The following is an 18,255-nucleotide window of genomic DNA, read 5'->3' as shown; positions in this document are numbered from 1 at the left end:
TGGGGAGGCGAGACGAGATCTGGTATAACCACGGCCTTGACTCGAGTTGTAAATGCTTGTTTCGCCAACCAATTTCAATGGTCGAATTGAGCCGGTATGACATACCGGTACTAATTTTTTAGAATTGGCTCTTATTTATTGGAGCTGATCGCACCAGTAGCTATGCAATGGCCAACAATGTACTCGCTCATTTCTCTCTCTCTTTCTATCTAGCACGTTTGAGTTGTGCCATACAAGCACACTGCACTCTTCCCCCCGAGCGCTGCTTGTCGATCATGAGAAACGCGACAATAGCGCCGAGAATGTGCTAAAAAGTTCTAAACTGAACGAGGAATCATTTAACATACTCAATCAAAAAGACTCACTTACAGAAGTTCCTAATACCACAAAAATCAGCCATAAAATTAACGTGCATGATCACTGTGATTTATCCTGCCAACTGATACATTGTTTAATTTATTGCAAGTTATGTGCTAAACCTATAAGAGCCCATCCTTTCTTACCAATAGTATATACAATTCTAAACACGTTACTGGTTGATTCTAAGTCACATGCGTGACACACATAAAATTGGAGCGCAATTTGTATGTAGAAGAAATCTAAAAAACAATGAGAAAAAAGAGATTGTATCGAAAGACAGGTCTGTGCATAAGAGCATACCGGCAGTAATTTACTTCCAATTCGACCACTGCAGCCAACCCGCCCTCGTCTGGGTATCTAAGGAGATGTCTTGTCGTTTTCAGTTTGGAAATACGCTTCCTGTGGTCGTTTCTACTCTAACAACCCTTGGAGAACGAAAATTTTATCTTGATGAATATGTGCAAATACTCAGTAGAGGGTCACGTCTGACTGAATAAAGTCCACTTTATTCAAAGGTAGGTTAATCAGGACTGGATTAAAGCACTGTGTTCCTCCATCGGGTATCGAATCGGGACTCGTTGTTTACAAGGTGACGTTGCCACTGCGCCATCGAGGAAGCAGGATCATAATTGTCACTAATGGATTGAATGGTAATTATTGTAAACAAAGTATATTCCATATCTACATTCTGGTAGATTAGATATCTGCTTGGTATGTCAGTAGAAGTCGCATATTAAACAAATCTTGGTTCAGGTTAGTTTTTCAAATGTAATAAAGTCTCGGTCTCGTCTCGATTTGCGGAGATATGTCTCGTTCTTGTTCTTGTACCATCCGTAACTAAAGCTTCATTTTTATTGAATTGAATTCATTGTGCATGGTCACGTGTTGTTGGTTAAAATTGTCGACAGAGTTCTCGGTTGGTTTTCCTCGGTTAATTCAAATGAGTCTTGGTATGATACCCAGTGACGGAGACAGGGGAGGATATGACAACGGGATACGAATTTCTGCTTCCCCTCCTCGAAGAATGAGATCGCCCCTGCGTAACGACCTTTTGCAACCCCCTTTCTTTAGAAGAAAAAATGACCAACTGTACTTCAAGAAATATTAGTAAGCCTTTAAAAATGTTACTGCCCCCCCCCCTCTGCCTCTTCACTCGTTTTTTTGTTTCCTGACGTTCTTGTATGAAGTGATGCTTAGGAAAACCAAGAGAAACTACGAACAAAATGGCGCGTGTTTCCTGAATTCGAACCAGCGACTAATAAGTAGACCGAAACCAATTTCGATTGTCTGGATGTTAATCTGAGAGGAAAAGATGGAGGTGAACATCAACCTTTTCCATATACCACCATCATCAGCGTTCTTATTTCTCTTGGATCGTTCATGTCAGGAGTCAAGACCTAATCCAGCTAAAGTAGTTGGATGCTTGGGTGGTATTATATCCATCCTTCTCGAAAGTTTCAACCACTAACGTCACTAGCCAGACGAGGAGGCACATGATATATTTTTTCCTCTGCTTGAAGAGCGATGTTCGCACTGAATATAGCGACGTCCGTCCTGGTCCATCGGTTCTTGGGTCTTGCAGTTCCCAGGACGCGTAAGCCGCATGGGAACCTCAGGTTCCAGTGCGCCACCGCGTTCCCACCATTTCCACTAATGTGGAACCAACACCCGGACCATTTTTCCCACAGAGGGACGCCACGGTCAGCCTGCACCAGAAACCAATCAAACCTTCTGAATCTCAGCTTCTCCCGAGTGGAGAGAACTCAATCGGATTTTCTAAATGGAGCCTTTGTTCTCAGATATGCTTAATGCACAGAAACTAATAAGCGCATCTGAATATTATCAGCAACTGAGGCCTTTGATTCATGTGCGTTTTCTGGGTTCAATTTAGAAGTGGGGAAGCTCAAGGGTTAGCATAGTGACGGCGCCAGATGGGGGCAATCCTACGATTGACCGGTCCGCTCCCAACCGCCTCCCAGCAAACCATAGAAACTAGATTAATAAATATGTTTAAAACCAAATATGCCTTTTTGTATTATATTTCGGTATATACTAAATGTGGTTGACCTCCCAGAAGATCAACTTTGTACTTTTTTTATTTTCCTTTTGTTGCTATTTATTCTTTGTACATTCACTTAATATAGATTTTGTTTGCTTTGAGTTTGGTTTTACGTCCACTTTATGCACAGGAAGGCTAATCCCTAATCGGGGATCCGAACCACTTGTTCCTCCACCGGGTATCGAACCCCGGGACCTCTTGATTACAATACAAGGCGACGATGTTACCACTACGCCATCGGGGAGACCCTTAATCTTGATTTTGTATTTACGATATTTGAAGTAATCATAATATTTCTTCCAAGTTCCGTTGGCGTCTTCACTAGGGGGACGAAAGTGAACACTAGCGCACATAAAATATTTTGATTGATTGATTTGCTCTATTTTACTTCGCATTTCTGCAACTTTTGGCTAATCGCGAAGAATTTTGAATTTGAATTTGAATTTAAAATTTTGGGAGCGTCAGCACTTAGGCTAATTTGCTCCCGTCACATTATACGGGGTCCAGCCCCTTACCATTACAAATTACAACTCAAACGTTGCATAACTAAAAACATTAAAACCTTAAAATGTTCTGACTTGTTAAAAGCTGAGGCTGTAAACGCGCACTCAGCACACACAAGGACATAAAACAGGACAACACACACAAAATTATACTGGCAATAGCGCCAGTCGCCAGAGCCTCGTTAGTCTCTTGTCCAGGGTGCACTACGTGGAAGTGAGGTTGACTTTTGGGTGCACTACGTGGAAGCAGCACCCCTTACACCCCGGCTAATCGCGAAGATGAGGATGAAATGTGATAAGATGAAATCGGTGAAGGACAGTCACAAACACTCATGGACAGCACACAGCATAGACCCCCACAGAGGATTAGTCTTCAAAAGACATGTAAGACACTTTGGGTGTCTTCCCAAAGGGTCACCCTTACACCCCATGATGTAGTTTGAGTCCCCCCCAAATAGCCAACATGACAACACAAGTAAGTATGGGCAGTTTGAGCAGTGAGCAGTTTGGTTATTTATACTACAACAAGGGCGAATTGCGTTTTAAGTCCCGGTTAAATATCGATAATCCACGAACTATTTCATTGCATGTAATGTAGTCGAGGTTCAGACATATTGAGGAATCGAACGGAGGGGAATGGTTGTTGATAACACAGAACGGAAATGGAAATGTGAAACGCACTTGTTTCTACATGTCTTCAGGCAGCAGCCTAGCCAGGTGGACACGGAGATGCAAATAGAAAGACGAAGCGAAACAAAAGAGAACCGAAAGAGAAATATTCTTCCTATACAGACACCGAGTGCCGAACCTGCAATTTCTTCTCATGAATAGTAATGAGTGGCGTAAATCAATAACGGCGTGGCACGGCCAGGCACTGCTTTTGGCCTCAATGGGTTATGTTGCCAAGCTCCATAACATCGAGCGAGGATTGCTTTCCATTCGCCTCCAAGGCGCGAGTCCACGCTTCGGGATCTCGGAGGGGAGTTGTCCAATTCGGAACGTATCCTCGGGAGGTTGTCGTGACGGTGTTCATGATGTCAATGCTACGATCGTTCCTGGGAAATATCCCTGCTTGAGACGAGGCCCATTCGAATGTACTCCTTATAGATTGCGGGTTCTAGAATGACACGCGAGAGGAACGGTGCTTATTCGTGTGTTCAATTGATTGATTGGCTTTGGGAGGGAATGCGTGCTATGCAGGGCCGCCGTTAGGAAACGCGAGGCTCTGTGCGAACTATACCCGCGAGGCCCTTATTTTTTGAAAAATGAAAATGTATACAACTTCAGTTCCTCGTAAAATTCTACCCTAAAACCAACATAGAAATTTTTAAGCGAAAAATGCAGGCTCGACCAGGACTCGAACCCGAGTGCCATACCAGGCCGACTCGGTAGCTCAGTGGTAGAGCAATGGCACGGTATGCCAGAGAGCCGGGTTCGAGTCTTGGTCGAGCCTGCATTTTTAGCTTAAAAATTTCTACGTAGTACACTCCTGTGTGTGCCTAATCTTCAATAAAACCAACATGGTTATTAATATTGCATAATTATTACCCCTCCAACGAAATTTGGCAGCGTGTTGAGAACATCAAGATAAATAACTTTTTGCTACTTGAGGACCTGTTTCGGCCTTCTATCAGAGCTCGAAAAAACATTTTACCTTGTAGATTAGATTAGATTAGATTTATTTTCTTTTTGTGCGAGCCATAGGCTGTACGCACTATATATTTTTGATTTTTCTACACTATTATGTTACATTTAGTTTTCGTTTAAGCTGTCTCTTACTTTGTCCCCTATATACACATTCTTACCCTCCCTCGGAAGTTCTTCTTCCAGTCTTTCTCCCTACTTCTCTTTTCCTGCACTATCACCAAAACACGCCTACATTTTGCTTTACACACACTTACACTATAAAGATGGCTCGTCTGGAGCATGATCACTCATTTCGCTGCCTTCTCTAATAGCTTTCCCCCGCCGTTCTCTTACTTCTCCCAGGTATTTCCCCACTTGCTGCCCCGCTTCCTTTATCTTTATTCTGTCGTCTACCACTTCTATCATCTCCCTGCCTGTTAAGTTTTTCATCCATTTGTCCCTTAGGTCACGTGTAGAAGGGCAGTTCAGTAGGATATGCTTATCCGTCTCCTCCCCCTCGCACAAAGGACATATCGTTTCCCCTGCTTCGTTTCTCTTTCTTAGTTGTTTCCATCCCCCTAATCTGAACCATGCCAGCGCGCCTCTTTCATTTTTTCCCACCACCTGGATATATTTCGCTTTCCCCCATTCTCTTACTCTTAGCTGTTCCCTGATTGAGGTCTTTGTTTGGCAGTCTGCTATTATTTCTTGTCTGTCTATGTCGAGTAACCTGTCCCTGATTTGATTTTCTATTGAGATGCCCACCCTTCCTCCCTCTTCCCATACCCAACCCATTCCGCTATTATATAAGAGATTTTTCACTTCCAGGCCCCAGCTGTAAACGTTATCCTCTCTTGTCTGTATTTCCAAACATTGTCCCCTCAGCGTAGTTTGGATGTATGTAGCCATGCACTACAGATTCATCGTTGCAGACGCACATAAGAACTGCGGTAGTCTAATCGGTAGGAGAACACTTACACTATTATTATCATCCACAAAAAGTATCTAACAATTACCGAAGAGAGGGACATAACCCTCTGAACGGACGAACAAGGGTAAAGAAACAAAAAATAAACGGTAGGGCGTCTGACTGCCACGCGGGAGACCCGGTTTCGATTCCCGGTGTGGCTGATCTAAGGTTGCAATTATTCTGTCCTTATCTCCGCATAAAGCTCACCCAGCCTGAAATAAATGGGCACCTGGGGCAACCCCGAGGTAAAGAAGGCAGCCGGAGCATGGTGCTGATCATATCACCTCCAAAATAACCTAGATCGATCGATTGATTGATTGATTGGGTTGGTGTTTTAAGTCCACTTTATGCACAGTATGGCTAATCGGAACTGAACCTACAGTTTAAAGTGGGATCCGAACCACTATGTGCTTCCAGCGGGTATCGAACCCGGGGCTCATTGATTACAAGGCGACGACACTACCACTGCGCCATCAGGGAGGTCCATGGCCTAGATCGAGAATGTGTAGGACCCTACCCCCTGATCTCCGAAATGTGCCTTCATGGCACGGTGCTATGCACGGAGAACTTTACCAACATACTAAAAACATTGGTACTCTATGGAAGCGGGATAGTGCTAACAGAGAAGCTGGCAGAAAGACATTTCCGATTTTAAATTTCGCTGAATTCACGTACTGTTACTTATCGTGTTTTAGTGACTCGCTAAGTCATATTAACATACTGAGGGCAATCCTTTCCTATCTATACGTAGCACACTAAAGATTACGTAGTTTTCCAGTAGATTAATGTGATTCGTGGCTTCAAACATACAGAATAAAAATGCCGATTTTTGACAAGTCGTAAAGTCGAAATGAAACCTCATCGACTTTACATCAACAAAACGTTATCAAGAAAAGTCATTCATAGTGATGTCCTCTTCATGCTGTGAAAGGTTGTCGGTGGTTCGCAGCAACAGCCTATGTACGTACTATATCCATACACGAATATAAATGTTTTTGTGTTACTTAAAATCTTTACCAATGCTCTAGGTGCGGGGAGGAAGGGGGGGGGGGTCAAGAGAATGGTATTCACGAGCTAAGTCACTTCTTTGCTTATGCAAAGAATCCCCCGTCTACCCCCAAGACTCGAACAACATCCCCAACCTAACACTTTCCACTACGAACCCAGTTCTTTACACATGTGCTGTGAAAGTATACGGTATATATTTTGTATGGTATAGTTGAGGGAAGCTGTTTTACCTTACCTTTCACCTTTTGTGTGTCAGTAGTCATCCACAGGGGTGGCTATCCCCTCCTACACAAGGATTGGTTGGTTGGTTGATTTGGTGTTTTATGTCCACTTTATGCACAGTAAGGATAATCGGGACTGGACCTAAAGTTTAAATTGGGATCTGAACCACTATGTGCTTCCACCGGGTATCGAACCCGGAACCCCTTGATTACAAGGATTACAAGGAAATTAGCGTTCACCTACATCATGTCATAATCCTCATAAAGCATTTAATTAATACAGCGTAACTACTTTATAACTAAAATCACTTTCTTGGCTTTACACTTTAATTGATCTGACTTCTCCCGAAATTCTTCATTCTCTTCACCTAACGGACTAAATAAGGTGCACCTGGCAGTAACAGTGTCTTAAAACCAGCCAAAGTAAATGAATTACTAAGGATATACATTCTAATTTACCCCTCCCGCACCTCATTGCACATATTGCAGCATGGTGCCAACGTGTAATTTTTTTAAGACCTTACAACATTATATTCCTTTTTCGGAATGTCTGGAGTAGCGACGCGCAGAGGCGAAAGCTTGTGGACGGGGCTAGACTAGGTGGGGAAGGGTGCAGAATGCAGAATTCCCCTAGTAGGCTTGCGAGCTGTCATGTTTACTACAGAACTACTGGCAGTCGAGTCGCCCCCTTCCGCGCGGTCCCCTCCCCTCCTCGCGTTCATTGGACGAGGCACACAGCCGCAACGTGCGCCCAGAACGCGTTCGCGTTCTCTTACTCCAGACATTCCGGAAAAAGGAATATAGATATATATTTAAGAAAAATGTATACATGTGGATTTTGTACTACTTTAAGAAAAAGTTACATCCAAATATTTTGATTATGCGGTCCGCGCCATTATCTGTGTGCCCTGATCAATCCCATAATCGAACTCAAATTTTGACGCCACATGTTTCTGTCAGCCGAGGGAGGAGAGTCCATTGCGCTATTTGAAAATTTTCCAATGTGAAGAATATCAGATAATTGATCCTGAAGCATCGCAACATAATAAAAATTAGAACATACGTTTGCTCCCCTAAGAGCAAAACATTATAGTAACCACACCACAGGGCAAGACTTTCGACCTCTACTGTCCTCTGAAGCGGGCAGAAATCAGGTCAACTTTGACCACAGGGAGGTGGAGAAACCAGATGGCCAATTCACCCTTCCGCTCTTTTTTGGTTCATTGGCATAGTGGAAAATCCACGAAATCTGCAAAATCCCAGCCCCTGGATTTCTCTGGATTTCAAGGAAGTAGAAATAAAAGTATCTCCAAATCTTTATTTCCCTTTAGCTGCGGATCCGCATCACACAAAAGGCAAAATGCCGACTGGGACAAGTCTCCCTGCCACGGTATATCCTCTTCTTGACATCTGTTCTCAATTTACCTAAATCGTAAATTCCTCATTATCAAGCTTGGGGCCTGGGCGCTCGGTTTCAACGGGAAGAATCAGAACGATGCCTGCATTCTATCGAACAATAGATTTTATGACAGGGAATCGGTAGAAAGTTGGGACCACAAACAAAAAACTCGGCTGTGTTAGTGCTGAAATTCTCTTCTCACAGCAGGTCCCCTTTTTAGATTTCGGTTTCCTTTTCTATAGTGATTGCAAATGAAACTGTATTGCTAATGTAGGCGACTTTTATTTTCTTTTATGTGATCAAGTTTTTACAATAAATTAATTAAAAAAAAAAAGAGTCAATAGTATTAAATATCTCGAAGCGCGAGGCCCTGTGTGGTGGCACGCGTCGCACACCCCTAACGGCGGCCCTGGTGCTATGGACTGGGACCACACACTTAATTGAAAACAGCGTTAAAGATTCCAAAGTCAATATTGCAGACAAGAACACGATTTACGTGTATAACCTTCAAAACATTATCCTGTTTCTCCGTTGAAACTTCTGGCGAATTAATGATTTCAATTGCGCTACGACGCCAGGGGTTCGAGTCGTGGGCTTGAGAATGGGTGTTCTTTGTGAGTGAGGCCCTTTCCTCAATTTCGTTACTGTCGCGATTAGCTAAAAGCTGCAGAAAAGTGAAGAAACCTAAGCCAAATCAATCAATCAATCATTCAGGCAGCACTCATCTTCATCGTCGTGAATAGCCAAATCCTGGCAGAAAAGCGACACTAAATAACAGAAATCAAATCAAATTACTGATTTCATAATGGTTGTATGTGTAATTTTTCCACGGAGGTGCAAACTAAGCGTTTTCTCCAAAAGATGCTGCCCCCCTCCCCCACAAATTCCACAATTTGATATTATAGTGCTTCTATGAGCAACTTATACTAATCTTAGTTGTATTTATCAACCATTATAATAGTTAATTTAAAATATTGCCAATACAACAGAATTTCTTGCAGAGTTGTACTTCAAGAAAATTCTGTGGGCAGGATTCTTTCAAAGCGTGGAGCTATTATATAGCATCCCCCTCCGAAAGGGTAAACATTTGAAGGTAGAGAAGGGGATGCAATACCCAGAAAACTAGACAATAGAATAACTAAATATGTAATTTTCCATGGAAATTCTGTTGTTGGTGTCTCGTTCTTGTCTCGTGAAGTCCTCAACAGTGGACTTCAAATGCTCGGCACGTTTCTTACACCATAACTTACACTGAAGAAAATATGAAGGAAAATAAGTCTTCAGGTGCGCACTCGGAATTGGCAAGGGGAACGGGACGCTTCTCATCTTTTAGCAAACCCGCCATGTCAACCACCGGGCGTGGCAGCCAGCCGGATAAAAGATCCCCAATGTATGCTAATTCGCCTAAGAGAGTCTTTAATTCACAATAAATCTCGTGCTGAAAGAAGACTCGGCATTAATTACTATGATTAAGACGCGATTAGTCTCTTGAGACGGTGGCGGCTGCCGTGATTGAAGAGTCCTCGGCTGATGAGCACCGCCTTGCGTCATGGTCGCCGTCCTATCCCGTATGCAGTCACGATGCAACAATGGCCAAACAAGGGACTGCTCGGTGAAGGGCTTTAAAAATAAATCATTACCCGGACAGACGCGGAAAGGGTTGGGACGGCACGGGTGATGTACAATGAAAAAAGAACTCCTGACAGCCGAGACGGCTACCGCCCCGCTTTTGCAGAAGCGAAAAGAATCGGCAACAACACGAGGGCCTACCGTTCTCCTAATCTTTAATTTTCTTTTGTTATTAGCGCGTCAAGTCGGGAGGCGATGAATCGGTGCTTTCTTTCATAAATGGGACAAGTGGATGGATGTTTCGGAGACCGCCCTGCGCTATTGTGTAACTGCCTCCGCGTATCGAGTGCGTGGGAAGACATACCACCGCTTCGGCGCTCTCCATACCTGCGTTGATACTTGAAGAAGACCACGGATCATTCGTTTAATATTGGTCAAGAACAATGTACCTCGGTGGTTTTGGGGTCCACCACAGGTATTGATTGACTGACTGGTTGACTTGGTTTATTTTACTTCATTTTGCTGCCACTTTCGGCTAATCGTGAAGATGAGGATTAGTGATGATATGATGAAATTGATGAAGGGACACTCACAAAGATCACTATCTATGCCAGGATTCGAACCCGTGACCCCTGGCGTCGTAACCACTCAGCCACGGAGGTCGGCACACAAGTATCAGAAAGGTCCTAGAAAATGAGATCCGAAATTTGAGCTTCCGAGTTCTGACTCCATATCCTCCTCCCTTCGGGTAATCCTAGGGCGTTGTCAATTTCGATTAAGAAGAAAAAAATGATGTACAAACCACGCGAATGAAAAAAATAATTTAAAGGTACACAGATAGTTTGGACGTTTCCGAAACAAATTTCTAGAAATGCTGCAGTTTTTGACAGCTTTTATTAAGTTACCATTTAATGAAAATTGACAAAACTACTGTATTTCTAGCAAATTTTACATCTCTGTTTAGACGTTCTTCTCTCCGTTGTCTCGAAAATCATATCATCTTTGTTAGGTTCCGGTATTTAAATAACAACAGCAAAAACAACTAGAACATACTGAAAATATACAACATATTCTCAGCTACGTATATTGCTAGCGTCATTATGTATCCTGAAAATCGGATTTTAGTAATTTGGAGGGAGATTTCTCCCCTGATACCCACCCTGGATCCGTGACCAAAGTGCACACCCAGAAAACTCAGTCCACCAGCCACTTGAGATCTGTGCAATGAGCGTTAGAATTATGAATTTTATTGCTTTTAATATCATTAAAAAATTTCACTGCTTGAGGAAGGAAATACGCTTAATACTCCATAAATTTAAATGATTGAAGAATTCTAGCACCAGAACAAAAGCTGGAATAAGAATGCAGGACGAGTTGTTCCAAACGGACAAAGTAATTGAGAGCATCAGGAGAGAGAGAGAGAGAGAGAGAGAGAGAGAGAGAGAGAGAGAGAGAGAGAGAGAGAGAGAGAGAGAGAGAGGAAAGAAAACGTAAGAGAAGCAGGAACAATTAAGGGTAGAAATTCCACGTAATATCTTGGTCCATGGCTTTCACGGCTGAGTGAACATTACGAGGCGCTCTCTCCTTGGAGTGAAAGATCTGGATGTCTTGCACCTGTTACCTCCCAATGAATTCTTAATTCGGGGTTATCCCCCTTTCAAATGACCGTTCTAATCTGTATGCACTCTTCCGCATGAAAAGCACCACGAGCAGAAATAAATGAACCCTTCCTTTTATTTTTCGTAAATCTGGACTGAATTGGGCTTTGTTATAAGAAGAAATTGTGCGTGTTTTCATGTCATCTAGACAGATTAAGTCTATTCTATCAACATGTTTAAGCATGTAATGCAAATGTACATCAAATAGCAATTAAGTAATATCATCATAACATCCTGAAAGCATATGTTAACATTTTGAGATGGTCATTTGTTTGTTTGTTAGTTGTGAGTTTATAACACAATTATATTGTTCGGAACAGTTATAATTATTTATTTGTTCTTTCTTTGACAGGGTTGATGATTCCTGCCTGTCAGTAATGGGTAAGTCTTGTCTTTATATTTTTTTCGTATTCCGTTCCTATGATTTCTTTCAAACTTTGATGAGATATGTGTGTTTCTTGTGCATAATTTAGGATACTGTTGTTCACCTACCTCTCCGTATCTTTTAGATATTAGGCCAAACTGTGGCCTAGCAGTATCAGGACCTAATTTTACCCTCGCACTTCTGAAAACACATAGTTAACACGCCGTGAATGAAGTGTTGCGATCTATGGCGACATCAGACTGGAGTTTGGACTTGCCGTCACTTGGTAAATTAGACTTAAATTTGAAACTATACCGCAATAAAATTATGCTCCTACTTCTTAGGGATACTTAACTTACGAACGATAACGAGTAATCAACCCTCCTATAGAGATTACTGTTTTATTGTCTCAGACGATAGCTTTCAAGCTGTTCTACCGATTGGTGTATTGAAAATGCGACCATTTGTCGCATGTACTGAGAAAACAGGGCCATTTGATACAGCCATCAATAGGATGTCACCATCATCATGGCCATCCGCAGTACAAACAAAATATATAAATTATTCCCAGGGTACATAGGTAATCCTCACTCCAAATTAAAAAAAATCTACAATATTTTTTATCACCACCTGCTAATACGCAGGTAAATAAAGCAAGAACATTCCTAACAGATGTAACTACTATTATACTGTTTTATCTACTTTGTACAGTACAATGAACTTCCATATATTTGCTTCCCTTGTTGAGAAAATTTTCTGCCATGTACTCGGAGACCGCCGTCCAATCTGGTAATAATCGCTAGAGGAAAGTTTGACGACACATCAACGTAATTCCTGCGACTTTGCAAGCGGAACAGTGGAAAGCTCACGGTCTTCAACCTCATAAATTCCATCCGCAATTCTTCCAGTTATGGTCAGTGTGTTACGAGAGTGCAAATCTCTGTGCAAATTCAACGTAGCGCTGCCTGATTGAAACACAATCATGGTTGCGACCATATATATGGTGGCGTGATGAACACCAAGCTTCAGCTGCGTCCATCCTCACCTATGTTTGGTAAGAGGTTGAGGTCACCAGGAACTCGAACCTGGATCGCCTGCGTGCGTATAAGATGTTTTCCGTTACACTTGGATCACCGACAAACAGAACTGTGTGTGGTCTTTTAAAATAGAAGTCGTGAGTTGACTATCTTTTAGGATCCGAGTTGGCACATATCTCACGGGAAGGCCAAACTCATTGGTAATTGTTAGAGCTTGTAATCGGGTCCTTATGAATGGGTCTCATGTGTGTAACAATGTCGAGTGTCAGCATGGAGCCCACGAAATAAAAAGGCCAACGTTTCACCGTCAGATACTTCTGAACATGGAAAAAAAAAGAAAGAAAGAAACATAACACTGCATTAACTTCCCCATTTGTCCGTCCGTGAACAAATTTTGCCTTTTCCTTTCCTACGGCGTTTCGTCCACTTGGCTGCTTTCAATAAAAGTTATTTATTGACTCTGCACTCGTATCATGTTCCTTTCGCCGCGTGCTCTAAAGTAAAAAATGACAATAATGTTTGAGTTAATGAGACGAGCCCTCGAGGGAAACAAAGGCACCATGTAACAGGCGCACACTACCTGCTTTGTCTCCTTGCCTTGTTTGCAGAGCTAGCTGATGCTCGACTGTTTATTCAAGACGTTTCCGCCAGAGGACGTTTTGTCGGTGCCGAGCAGGAATTGCACTGTTTGAGATTAATCCTTTCTTATGGAACCCGGGGGAGGCCAGTACTGTACGGGCACTCATGGAGGATATGTCGTCATGCGCCCTCGGCCACACTCAACTTGAGCACCATTCTGAATCCCTCACAGATTCTTTGGTAGGAAAAGACAGAAGAGGGAATGAGATCCTTGTCTGTTTACGTTCCTGTTAGAACTGTTTACGTTTTGGAAATACCTCTTAGTGTACGTACCATACAAAGATTTTCCTCGAGAATATGGGTAATGAAGCATCTTGAGTTCATCCACACATGCAAGAAGAGCAATGTTTTTTTTTCTTCTTTCTAAGCCCACTTTCTGAACAGATGGGCTAATCGGGACTGGACCTACGATTAAGGCTTGAAGTGGAATGCGAGCTGAGGAACGCTCCTATGATTTAACTCGGTGAAAGTGAGACGGGAAGGGGGGGGGGGGAGGATCCTTTGCAAAAATTTTGCTAGCTGGGGATATCATCCCCTACATTCCCCCTCTTAGAGAACACTGCCTGAATTCTGTAATCCCATAACATATAATTGAATATTCTGATGAGTTTCTTGAATATTTTAAAAATAAAAATCTTTGTGAATAGATGCATAAAATTAAGAGTGGAATGCATACACACTAATATTAATCAATATTTTGATTACAATTTGAAGTATTGGTGGCAACCGGTGAGATTATCGGCATCGGAGGAAAGAGGTATCGGATAAGCTCTAATATTTTATTATTTTTGTGTATCTTTTCTGTTACTTTTGGCAAATCGCGACGATGATGATTAATGATGGTTGGATAACTTTGAGAGGCTATGTTTCAGGGTGTGAAATCCTGGGGGGGGGGGGACAGGGGGATTTCCTCCCACCAACAGTCTTGGTTTCAAAAATCCCACCACCAAAAATTTCCGGTGGGTGGGGAGAGTGTTTGTTATAGAAACAAAAAGCGAGCAATTATTTTTTACTTCAAATATCCTTTACTAAGGATAGTATCGAAAACACACACAAAGTAATGTGTTTGTGAGTGTCATACTTTCTCTCATTCAAGAGACTATTTACAGATCTTGCACCAATAACAAATGTTATATTGATATAATATATTCATAATAAATGTAAAATAACAATGCGAGACAAATATAACTATGAAATCTAATTGATTTATACTAATAGAAAGCAAAAACTAAACAAAAACGTAAAAGATAAAAATATTTAAACTATTTTGTCATTTATAGACATCCTTAACCAGTCAGTATAGGAATTAGTTAGCTACTTTTTAAATATTTGATGTATATAAAAGTATATGTATATACATAATAATAACAATAATAATAATAATAATAATAATGTATTTTAAATCTTAATTTACTTGTATATTTATTATTATAAATTTGTATTATATGTATAAATATTTATATATTTGTGTAGCCTATATATATATGTTTGTGTGTGTAGATTAAGATCTCCTTTCCCCCCACCAATCTTCAATGATTTCGCACCCTGCTATGTTTTAATACAAAAGGATAAAAAAAGACCAATAGACAACATCCACACCCTACTTTTTCTAATTTGGCTTCGGGTTTTATTGCATCAGCGTTGTGCCTTCTCTTTCACTTTTTGGTGTAGGAGGAAAAAATACTCGTGGACAAGATTCACCGAGCATCTCAGGACCATTCGGAAAACAACATTCAGCCGTTTCTGGTAGCTTTCTTTTACGGTACGTGATAACAAGGGCTTGTCATCCAAAGCTGGTCCCCTGCCCAGCCGAGCTCTAATTACACAACAGAAAAAACCCTACCTCGCATCGTAATTCAGCGGTGGAAAGGATCAGTCTCATGACTATATGAATGCAAAATACACTAATCACGCGGCACTGATTAATAGGTATTTGCTCCGACTGTGTTCCGCTATGATGCAAGGTGGTGGTCGGTCGGTTTGTTCGCAAGACGTGACGTTGCAGGTTAATTTCTGGTCCACCGTACCGAGCAGCGGGCCAATCTTGGAGGAAATGCTGGGTGAGGCAGCGGTTGTGTCACGCCAGCTGCGTCGAGCGGGAGCCAGAGTGCTGTTTTGGTGGGTGGGTGAGAGTTCCAGCTTAGATTTCTTTAGGAACTCGAGAGGTATGCTGGGTTCAAAACCTGGACTATCTCACGTATCTAGTGTTCGAGTAGGGAGTCGACGACCTACAAAGAACAACCAACACCTGTTCCAGACTCACTATTGCCTCATTAGATCATGGAACAATTTATAGTTATCTGTTGTTAGATTCCTTTGAATATATACGCGTACAATTAGAGATTAAAACGTGGTAAAGCAGTATGTTTGCATTCCTTTTGAATAATTTAAAATCTAATGCGACTTCTACAATCATATTAAAGGGGTGGATATGTGCTTGTGCAAGAATTTGTCCTTTTGGAACATTTTGTTAAGGGTTTACAAAATATTTTTTGATTGTATAAGTTCGAGACTGAAGACCAGACCGAGACTTTTATTCGAGACAGAGACGAGAACAAGTTAGACCGAGAACGAGACATGTTATTGCTCGAGACGACCCAGGTCGTGTTGTTTTTTGTTATTTAGCGTCGCCTTTCTGCAACTTTTGGCTAATCGCGAAGATTATACGAACAAACTGATGAAGGAACTTGCACAAATAACACCCAAGCCAAGGCTTGGGATTGTAGCGCGTCGTGCTAACAACTCCGCCACTGATCTCGGCATTCGTTTGCGATACGAGAACACTGAGTACACCAAGTCTCCTCTCGTACCACCCTCGCAAGAAAGATACGTGGAGACACGGACAATCCTTTCCCCTATTTTTTGATCGCAAGGAACTTTCATGAGAAGAGAAGCAGTGCTTCACCCTTGACCCATCGGAGCTCTTCCTTGCGCCAAAATTACGTTGGCAAAGTGGATCGTTACTCATCTCTGTCACGGTAGATTCTCTGGCAGTGGCTACCTGTTTGCCCTTTTCCTCCCCTCTCCCCATAGCCGCAATGACTGAGGAGCGGTGGGCGTGTTGGAAGCTGTTTTAATGATCCACTCTTCTTCTGCTCAAAAGCTTATCTTCATTCATCCGCATCTCTCGGTACCTGCGCATCCAACAAGAGGTGGAAGCCCCGTTTGTCACGCTGTACGCCGCTACCGTCACGCACAGGGTCAAAGGTCATCCCCATCCAGACGCACGGAATCCGTGGAGCTACCGGCCCTAACTCCGGTCAATGTTGCTAGTTCTTCCTGAAAGGGGTCCAGTGTTTCAAGAACAGACAACTTGACCTTCACCTGTTTTTCATCTTCCAAGTAGTAGAATCGTCAACCGGTGATTTATATGCATTTTACTGTTGTAATTTTCTTATTTTACGTCACCTCTCTGCCTCTTTAGGATAATTGCGACATCGAGGATGAATGATGATGAGGTGAAGGTGATGAAAGAAAGGCAAAGAAACGCCAGTGCCTGGGTTGAGATTGGAAGCCAGAACCTTTGATGATGGAATCGTGGCGCTCTGTCACTCATTTTCTCCATCTTCTTCTGTCTTTCATTTTCTCCATCCTCTTCTGTCTTTCACTCTCTTCTCTGCTTTCGTCTCTCTCTCGACTTTTCCCTATCTATACTTCTCCTATGTCTTTCCCTCTCTGTTACCGTGCCGTTTCCTCTCATTTTATTTCTGTCTTGTGTCCATTATTCTATTCCCCAACCCTGCATATGTTTTTCTCTCGCTTTGCCTTTTCTTGTTATGATTTCATGCCCCTTTATACTCTGTCCCAGTTATCTCTGGAGCATGCGAACGAAAAGAAGTCTCTTCGCAAGTAGTGACGCGAGACGGCTCCACCAATGAACACGTAAGAGGGGGCGGGAAGCAACTGCAGTTATCAACCTTCACAGCAGCGAGTACTGTTTCGCTCTGCCCACTCGATTTCCCCCCTTCTCTGCCGCTATGCGCGGCCTTGCTCCAGAGATATTTGGGACAGGGTATACTTCTTCTTTCTGTTTGTCAGCGTGACTCTTTTCCTCGCTATATCTACAGTGCCTTCATTTTGTTCTTATGTCTCTTGAACCTTGCCCGTGTAACGGCTGGAACCACGCCTGTTGCCAGCGAAATCGGAAATGCTCTGTCGAAAAGTGTTGCAAAGTGTTAAATGTCAACACAGAACATAATAATTTATTTAATTTCATTACTGCCCTCAACAGAGGTAAAGCCTCCAATTAGAGGAGGCAGATAAACAAACATATATTTGGTTTATACACACAATAAAATTAGCATACATACAAACATACATACATAGGCCGATAATACAAGTAATCAATTAACTTATCACAAAAGAATCAGATTAACCAATCGGTATGTTTCACTACTGTTTTACCATACAAGAACAAAGACTTGTGCAATTGTAGAATATACTAGAAGATGAAATATTGTTACGAAAATATATATCTGATTCTTTCAATCTTTTTAATAAAGTTTGAATGTCAATAAAAAGTTTAAGGTATGATTCTTAATAGTAATCGTATTGTGCAAATATAACATTCTACTTAATGGAGTACCCTTATATTTCTGAGTTCTTGATATGTGACTGTGAGGGAAAATGATTGTATTCCAAAAGTTGCAACGTGAAGTTAATTAGAAACTGTCAAGTGTAACTATAAATATTTCTGTCAGTTAAAAAATATTTCCGTTGGAAACTGCTATATACTCCTCAATACTAAACTAAGAGGGGATAATTAGAATATGTGTGTGTGGGGGGGGGGGGAGGGCTACTATAAAAATTTCTAAGACGCAACTCGCTACGAAATTTGTGAAA

The sequence above is a fragment of the Lepisma saccharinum genome, chromosome 6 (assembly GCF_977018435.1).
Source record: "Lepisma saccharinum chromosome 6, izLepSacc3.1, whole genome shotgun sequence".
Lineage (NCBI taxonomy): Eukaryota > Metazoa > Arthropoda > Insecta > Zygentoma > Lepismatidae > Lepisma > Lepisma saccharinum.
Note: the sequence above shows the minus strand (reverse complement) of the source record.